Source organism: Crinia signifera, chromosome 7 (genome assembly GCF_055691185.1).
Source record: "Crinia signifera chromosome 7, ASM5569118v1, whole genome shotgun sequence".
Classification (NCBI taxonomy): Eukaryota; Metazoa; Chordata; class Amphibia; order Anura; family Myobatrachidae; genus Crinia; species Crinia signifera.
In genome coordinates this window covers 132,631,826-132,641,282 of record NC_139223.1, presented here as the reverse complement: position 1 = coordinate 132,641,282, position 9,457 = coordinate 132,631,826, and the positions used below count along the sequence as shown (strand labels likewise).

The 9,457-nt window shown below is 44.5% G+C and overlaps 1 protein-coding gene across 2 annotated transcripts in view; it reads left to right on the top strand.

The window, feature by feature from the left end:
* Window positions 1–345: 345 nt before the first annotated feature.
* Window positions 346–9,457, top strand: part of LYPD6B (LY6/PLAUR domain containing 6B) — a 65,836-nt gene continuing 56,724 nt past the window's right edge. For both annotated transcript variants that reach the window (XR_014450598.1, XM_083152056.1), the window contains exon 1: window positions 346–454. The gene's annotated coding sequence lies outside the window, so the exon portion shown is untranslated. The remainder of the gene's footprint in view (window positions 455–9,457) is intronic.

Below are 9,457 nucleotides of genomic sequence, written 5' to 3'. Positions count from 1 at the left end.
CTATGCCTAAGGCCGGCCCTGCACCCCTATACAGTTTCCAGATCAGTGCTGGTACTTTTATAGTGACACTTTAATAAATTATGGAGACATCCTCAAAGATCGAGGTGCCCACCTTCCCCGAACAAGTGAGTGACGGTCGTGCTCCTCTGAGGGCAACGCAAGCATGGTGTCCATGTCAGATTGCCGAGCACAGCGGCCGCAACAGGGGCAGGTACTATAGCGCCTTTGCGCGGCGGTGACATGATAGCGGGCGCTAGTATACCGCTGCTGCTACAATAGCCTGCCAGGCTAGCAGCGATCGGTCCGTGCACCACGCCCACCTCGGCCCGTGACCAATCAGGAGCCGTCTCGCGTGCCTGCAGAAGCTGAGCGCATCAGGTCCCGTCCCGGCCGGCAGTCGTGGTCGCTGTAGGGAGCCCGGTGGATGCGATTTGTGTGCGAGAGCTGTTCTCAGGTAAATAGTCTCCAGCAGCCCACCTACAGGAGAGCATCACAGGCTGGGGGGGCTGTGATCTAATGGGGGCCGGAGTGGCTCCATGCCCTCTCTAGATAAATGTTAGATTTTTGGGCAGTGTGGAAAGTGATGTCTGACTCTTTGTTATTGCTATTATTATTGATACTATTATTATATTACTATTGCTATAATTATTATTCTTGTTATTTTTAGTGTTGTCATTGTTATAATGCTGTGTTGTATGTATGATTGTGCTATGTGTGTTATTATTTGTGCTATTATGAATGCACACAATACCTGCTGTGTGTGATCTGCGGTAAGGACAGGTGATGACAGCCAGTGGGCTCATTTATGACCCACTTTACAAGAGAGCAAAGCTGTTGGTGACTTATACATACATAATGCAGCCTACAGGAGCTCCCAGCACAGCACACCCATCTGTGACACGCTCACTAGAAATAGAATGGCATTTGTATGTGTTTAATTAATATTCTCTTCAATAAATAATAAGGTATTCATTCTGCTTAGTAAATAGCAGCTTATAATGCCAGGCACTTAGCATGGAGAGCTGCAGTGGCATTGTATGTGCCAAGTCATTATACCATTATACTGTACCAATGGTAATGACAAATAAGGACATCTGCAGGGACAAAAAACGTCCAATTTACCACCTGGGTGTCTGCACAGAAATCAGGGAGAGTTGGCACTGTTCCTATGTTGCATGCAGTATATACAATAGTCATGCTGTGATGACGTATGTATGTGTACATTATCCAGACTTCATTTTCAACATGTTGTATATTGCAAAGAACTTGTGTAGTGTGACATTGCTGTGACACTGGTGTGTGTAGTATTATCTGACACACTCGTTGCTAAAGATCCACGACCCCTTGTGTTACTGCAAGCGATACACTACGTTGTGGCTTTGTGATGTGCACACACAACCTACATTGTTGTACTGTGCTTCCCCAGTTTACATCCTTTTAATGTCCCAGCATGGGTTAACTGTACAGTACTTTGCCTGTGACTTTGTGCTTACAGTAGGTCAGGATCACTGTGCATTAGAGAAGTAAACTATTGTAAACTCTGTTTAAGGTTTAGGGGATTTATTGCTTGTGTCTGGCAAAGGCTCAGACAGATGGGGGCTGGGTGTGCTGGATGCTGATTTCATTGCAAATTGTCACTTGGTTTAAGACATGACAGGCTGTTACTTTGAAGCAGGTTTTTACTGCATTGGTTGGAGGTTTTCTTTTCCTGTTCTGTAAATGCTTTGTCTGAGAGCAAGATTATGGCATACATAATACACAAGTGATGTTAATCCGTGTAAAGTCCTGTAAGTAATATCTTTATAAACGGTGAGCTCCAATGTCATCACTTCAGTGGTTTGTATTATTAGGAATAATGCACCCTCTACTGTAAATTATTATCGATACTAGGTGATACCTTGGCCTACGGCCTTGTTCTTTGGTCGCATAATTCTGTGCTGAAATTTAGGGAAGAATTTAATTAGCCACGTGGTTCTGTCACCACCTCGAGGGATAATGCACCGGGGGATATCTTCTTGCTTAAGGTCTCACGCCATAGAGAAGCAAGCCAGAAAAAAGAAACAAGATACTTACAGCAATCCGTAATGGGTGGAAATCTGCAAAATCTGCAAATCGTGCAATGTTCCTACAGAATCTGGCTTTGAACTAAATCTGCCTATTCATATCTATAGACTTATTATTTATAAATTAGGCACTCAATATATATTAAAAATGAAAGTATATATATATATAGTAGCCGGACAGTCCTGGGGATATCTATCAAATAACACAGATTAATACTTTCTCTTTAAATATGTATGTATCTCATGTGTAACACTTTATAATATGTGTTTTATAACCGGGCCTTACAAAATTATAATATATAAATATTGAAGTTTTTAAAATTATTTTTTGTGTGGATTCATTAATGACAGCAAGTTTAATAATCACCAGTGATCCATATTCATATCTATATACATTATAGATTATAGTATGGAGTGTATAATCCCATATATATATTTATATATATATATATATTTCCTGGAGGCGGCACTCCAATATAGCTGCAGTATTTGCTTGCCAGAGCGAATTCTGGTGCACTGTAATGCGGTGCCCTCCGATAAGCCGATCCTTGTAGAACAGCTATGTATAGTATACGATACGGCGGCACTCAGAAGAAAAAAATCAGCCTACGTGTTTTTCTTCTGAGTGCCGCCGTATCGTATACTATATATATATATATATATATATATATATATATATATATATATATACATATACAGAAGTGGCGACAAAGCAGGGTGCTCCGTGGAGAGGGCCACAAGGGATACTCCATTAATAGCAAAAATTAATTTCAGCATCAGAAAGAATGCTTTAGGGTACTCATCATGATGAAGTTCCCAAAGATAAAAGTTTAATAGGTGAAAAACATACTGTTATATCGACGTTTCAACCCACTGGGGGTCTTTTCAAGACAAGCCAAGTGTTCTATCCATCCAGCAAGCATATAGATCCACTGGAAACACATTAGCGATATATCTTGTTTTATTAAGTTGACATCCGAAAGTATGTAAATGGTTTAAGCTCTTTTTTGGCTGCCTTGTGCGGCACCACAACCCTGCCTTCTCCATCCTAAGTGCCCCATATTCCTCTTCCAACTTATTACCTGGGGCCTGATTCATGTTTATATGGGATTGCACAGCCGCTGTACAATTCCATCTAGGAGATAGGAGATAGACACCTCCTGTTAGCAGTAGTGACAATCCAAATGCAGTGTCAGAGGATGTAGCCTTGGATCACCATCATGACCATCTACTTCAAATAGCACTGTATACAGGCACTGTCCAGCCTGCGCAACCTGATGCATACTCAGGCTGGCCATAGGTTCCATAACTCCGATTATCGGGACAGTCCCGATTGTCAGGGCCTGTCCCGATGTCCCACCCGCGGGCGGCAGTGTCCCGCGGAGTGGGGGGGCTGTTGGGAGTCCCCCCTGTCGGCTGCTAAGCAGCGGGGAATAGACGCTGTGCGCATGCGCACAACGTCTATTCCCGCAGCCAGGGGACTGGGGGCAGGGCTAGAGGCTCACAGAGCCTCTGGGTCATGCCCCCATAGCGGCAAAATGGGGGCGTGGCCTCGCGGGGGAGCCGCGAGTATAGGCCACGCCCCCGAAATTAGGCCACGCCCCCTTAAATTTCGCCACGCCTCCGGCGCGAAGGAGCAGCGTCCCGCATCGACGAGGACAAAAGTTGGGAGGTATGCACTGGGGTCCAGGAAATCTGCATCCCTGGACCTCTCAGGCCTTCAAAACGATGGCCATGTGGTACTTGTGTAATAGCACGTTGCCCATAACGTAGTTAGCGTAGCATCCCTGTCAGAATCAGTGTAGTGTTCGCGCGGCCAGCGTAGTCAGTCAGAAGTAGCGTAGTGTGTCCTCGGCCAGCATAGTCAGCGCCCATGTCAGATTCAGCATAGTGTTCACGCGGCCAGCGTAGTCAGTCAGAAGTAGCGTAGTGTTTCCTCGGCAAGCGTAGTCAGCGTGGAGTCAGAACCCCCTAACCCCGTCTCCCTGAAGCGGACATGGGCAGGGTTGCCGTACCCTGCCACAATAATTACAGAGATACAGGAGCGTCTGAGACGCACCTGCGTCTCAGACAGCTGGAGCGCCTCTCCACCGGCGCACGCATGATCCCCTCTCAGCCGGCATCCGCCAGCACAGGGGATCCGGCGGTTCCCGGCGCTGTGTGAGAGGCGCTCACTGGGCTTGCCATGGATGCCGGGGACAGAGCCATGGATGCCGGGGACAGAGCCATGGACGCCGGCGGCAGAGCCGGGCTGCCGCGGATTCACTACGCTAAGTACATGCTGCGGAGTCACTGCGCTAACTATGCTAGGCAGCCGTTGGGCTACGCTGACAGCGTAGCTTAGCCTACACTGAAAATGTAGCATAGCCGGGCTCTGTGCTATTATACAAGTACCGCCATATGCCCCCGTTTAAAAAAAAAATGGTGATGGGTGACACCCTCTACTCCAGAACCCTTGTGGTGTCATATAAATAAACAATAATAATAATTTCATAGATCTCTGACTACGATTGCGATGATAAACTGTAAATGCTCGCATTGTGTGGTGTACGAAAGGTTTCTTGACATTTTGCCTTCCACCATGAATCAGCCGAGGCTAGAGTCGCAGCAGTGCAAGGGTTAATTGTCACTTTTACAAATACATACAGGCCCATAATACTTTTGTAGGACGTTAAAACGAGTCTTTGTGTCTGACCTTCCCTCTTACTAAACAAGTATCAGACTGGTTTCTGACCTGACATTCTGCTATGGGAGGATTTGCGCCTTTGTTAAGAAAACACATCAATTATGTTTATTTCTCCTATTTATTATTGTTTTTTCACTGCTTGGTACATATTTAACTTCTTTCTCACTGGCGCCAGAATGTTGCGCATAAGATCCTTTTCTGAATGCGGGGAGAGAATATTGTGTCACAATGATACATGGGCTCTACATAAATAAGTACAATATAAATTACATACATACACTGGAACTTGTAGTCTCCTAGGTAACAGGGTTATTTGTATTTAATTATTATTCACACTCATGTGCGTATGGCTAATATTTTCATTTTAACTCAGTGATTTATATATGTAAATACATACCTTCCAACATGACCCTCTCCAGGAGGGACACATTGCTCTGTTTCTGGACTTCTCCCTTAATTAATGATGCCCATTATCTGTGTTGAAACACCTTTATTAGCAATTAACAGGTGAAACAGGTGGTAGCAATCATACATTTAAGCTGTGTACACACAGGGGCGATAGGGGCTGAAATCGCTGGAAATATGGTCGCAGGCGACCATATTGCCAGTGATAAATCGCCGGGTGCGCGCTTCCGTTTTCAGCCCCATTCTAATCGCTGGTCGCAGGAGCTTGCTCCTGCGACCAGCTGATTACCTCTGCGGCACCGCCGGCAGAGGTTCCCTCTGCAGCACTGCCGGCAGAGGTTCCCTTTCATCAGCGGCAGAGGTTCCCTTTCATCAGCGACCATCTCTGGTCGCTGATGAAAAGGAGAAACTGAGCAATATATTTCTCAGCCATATATTGCTAGCAATATATGGCTGAGCAATATATCTCCCCGTGTGTACGGGGCTTAAGAGGGAAGTCCAATAACAGAGCAATGTGCCCCTCCTGGAGAGGGTCATGTTGGGAGGTATAAAAATATAACATTTTGGTATCTGCGCATAGCATGTGTTATGCGCGGTGGCCAATGAACCAAGTGCTTTAGTTTGTTTTGTTTTCATTTTTTAATAAAAGCCTAGAACCGCAGTGACACAATACCCTTTTTATTCCAGTCCTGAGTATGTTCCAGGTGATTTTAAGGTAAAAAAATATATATTAATAATTAGAAGTAGCGTGTGTTGTGTTCCCCTCTTTCCAAATGGTATTGACAGATATGCTATGCACAGATGATGCTAACACTGGTCTATTTGTTATCAGTGACTCATTCAACAAACCTTTAATCACATGTGACTAGTCTGACTGACACATTTAATCAGTGTGCAGACTTGTTAGTTAAATTGCTGGGGGCTTTTGCTGAGTGAGGTTTATTTACTATTAGCCCCAAAAGCTGCGTAATATGGATTGTAACTTGTTACATACTGTATGTATCATGATACATTTGTGTGCACCTCTCTCAATTTTTCCCTGGTTCAGAAGGGATACGGTCATTGGGTCACCAGTAAGTTGTTAGTTAGACAGTCATTAGGTTGACACCATTAGGTCGACATGCAAGAAGGTCGATATGAGTCTAGGTCAACAGGGTAATTAGGTTGACAGAGTCATTAGTCCGACATGGGTTAGGTCAACAGTCAAAAGGTTGACATGGTGTTTTTCACAGTTTTTTGAGCCGACATGTGCCGACAGGCGGTATTTCATGCCCTACTATACACTAGGACGTGATGGGAGAATAAAATAGTGTACTGAGCGTAGCATGGCGAGCACAGCGAGCCATACGAGGGGACGCGGTGCACTTTAACCTGTGTCCATGACGACTGTGTCGACATTCGGGTCAAAAAACTGAAAAACCCCATGTCTACCTTTTGACTGTAGCCCTAAACCATGTCGACCTAATGACCCTGTCGAGCTTATGACTCTGTCAACCTAACCCATGTCAACCTAGTCTCATGTTGACCTTCTTGCATGTCGCCCTAGACACATGTCGACCTAAATGTATGTCTACCTAATGGTGCCGACCTAATGACTGTCTACAACTTGCTGGTGACCAACTGATCCAGAAAACTGGAGGTGTTAATTAATAATTGAGTCACATGTTTTTATTTAGAGACTGAAAAGTAAATTATCCATTGATCTCTGTAATAAAACTCACCTCTGTGATATCCATGAATAAATGCCTAGTCTATGTCATTTACTGATTTTGGCATGCTTCGTTTGGGTGTGAACGCCTATTGTATCTGTCTATTTCTCAGCAACGGCTGTGTACAAGCAACTTTGAAACAGAGCGAGAATCAACCTGTAGCCAGTCAGAGTACAATGCTGTGCCAGGCTGGAGCCAATCAGAACTCTGGCATGTTTACAGGTCTAGGCCAGCTTTTAGAGTATTCCTAGTACAATCTGCGACCAATCAGGATATTAGAATTCTCCAACAGTGTTATCATGCTCCTTTATTTTCCGTAGTCAGATTAACTTCTGTGTCTGGAGCTCATATATCACCTGGCAGGTGTTTTTTTTATCTGTCCCATGTTTCTTTATTGGATATTGTTATCAGCCAGAATGTAGTTATGATTGTGTTTAGAGATAGAGACTGGGCCTTCTACTTTTAAACCATTCCAACCTTACATAGGGCCTTATTCTAGTTCACTCTTAGAGGCAAATTCCTTCTGAAATGGACAAAACCATGTGCACTGCAGGTGGGGCAGATGTAACATGTGCAGAGAGAATTAGATTTGGGGAGGGTTTTTCTTCAAAGTGAGATCTATATTGCAGTGTAAAAATAAAGCAGTCAGTGTTTTCCCAGCACAGAAACAAAATAACACACTCAAATCTAATTCTATCTGCACCTGTTACATCTGCCCCCCTGCAGTGCACATGGTTTTGTCCATCTGAGAAGGAATTTGCCTCTAGGAGTGAACTAGAATAAGGCCCATAGTGACAATTAGGACTTTCATTGGAGACATGTACGTAGTAGACTCGCCTGATGTCAAAAGCTAGTGAGTGAGACTAGGCGTTCATTCCAATCAGTGTATATTCAGTGTCACACTTGTCATTAGACTCATTATGCAGACATTATGTACGCTCATTTCTACCCTGACCTAGAGAGTGACTAGAATATGAATAGACAACTTATTGTAAATGGTTCTATTTACTCTGAGAGCTGGTAATTGCCTATTCTGAGAAAAATGCAGTCTGGCCTTTTAAGCCAAGTATGTTCTGTATACCATGTAAGTGGATAAAGATAACCTGCATATATTAAAGTCTTCTAAGCTACAGAGGTTTCCTGGGAGCATGTAGATAATGTCAGCATTATCCTACCGATTCACCATGCTATGTTGTAATACGGATATGAAGTATTCTACGTGTATTCCAGCAAGGCAGTGCAGGGTATAGCGCTGTGTAAGGAATGCATTGCATACATTTAGCACTGAATGTACCTCAGGACTTGTGTGTTGGATATATGCATTTCTGCATTACACCACCAAAAATGTGCATGTGTATGATGATATGGTATGTGTCAACCAAATTTAGGTCTACAGGGTTGGCAGGGCAACACAAGCATTAGGTCAACAATGGGAAGGTTTTTGTCCTGAATGCCAACATAGGGCGGTAATCAATGAGGCTGATTTGCCAGGTTTTTATGGCGATTTTGTGCTGTAAGGCGAATTTCTGACTAAAACGGTGAATCACCCTATTCAATGACCACATGGCGAATACTTTTCAAGGTTTTTTTCCCCATGATTTACCGAGTAGCAATCGCTATCTTTTTATGGTGAAGTGGAATGTGAACTTTTAAAATAAAGTGTTTTGTTTTTTACATTTGGTGTCGAAAAATCAGGAATTTTATTCTGAGGTGGGGCATGCTATTTTTATTCATGTGCTGTAAGCACATGAATATATACTTAATTTAAAAAAACATTTTTTTTTTTTTTACACAGACCAGCCAGCAGGGGGCCGGAGCCGAGCTGCTCATTAGATATTCATATATTCACTTCACCCGATCATTACATATGCATGATCGGGTGTAGTGAATATACCCAGTCCCCTGCTGGCACCCCCGGGGGGCAGCCTGTGCTGCCTGGCACCTGGGGAGCCCACCTCCCCCCCACAAACGTTCTGGGGCAGGCAGGGAGACTTCCATCTCCCTGCCTGCCACCGTCCTCAGGCTCCCTGCGGTGTCCACCACAGGAGCTCAAATTTGCCGGTCAGGGGCAGCGAGCCCCTGACTCGTTGAATACTGGAGCCGGCGAGGCTCCGGAACGCGGCGGGCAGTGGCGAATGTGCAGCGAATCCTAAACAGGATTCGCTGCACGTCGCCAGTATTCTCATTGAATACTGCCCATAGACACTGTCAAAGTGTACCTCTGTGCTCGGCACACTATTGTATTCTCACACCACGCCATAGTGGATGGTAGGGTATGAATTACCGCCTGTCGGCACATGTCGGCTAAAAAAACTCATGTCGACCTTTTAACTGTTGACCTTCCCATTTTCGACCTAATGCTTGTGTTGACCTTCCAACCCAGTCGACCTTAGCCATGTCAACCTATGTAAGTTGACTTTCAGTGGTCAAGTCAGTGCATATTGACCTAAATGGGGTCATCCTAGTAACCGTATCCCATTGATATAGAGACTTTTTCTTGTAGATAACTAGCGTCCCCATACTATCCCTATTGAGATGGAACAAGGTGGGTGGGTGGGGCCATAAGCATAGCAGCAGAGCACAGTAAGGACATT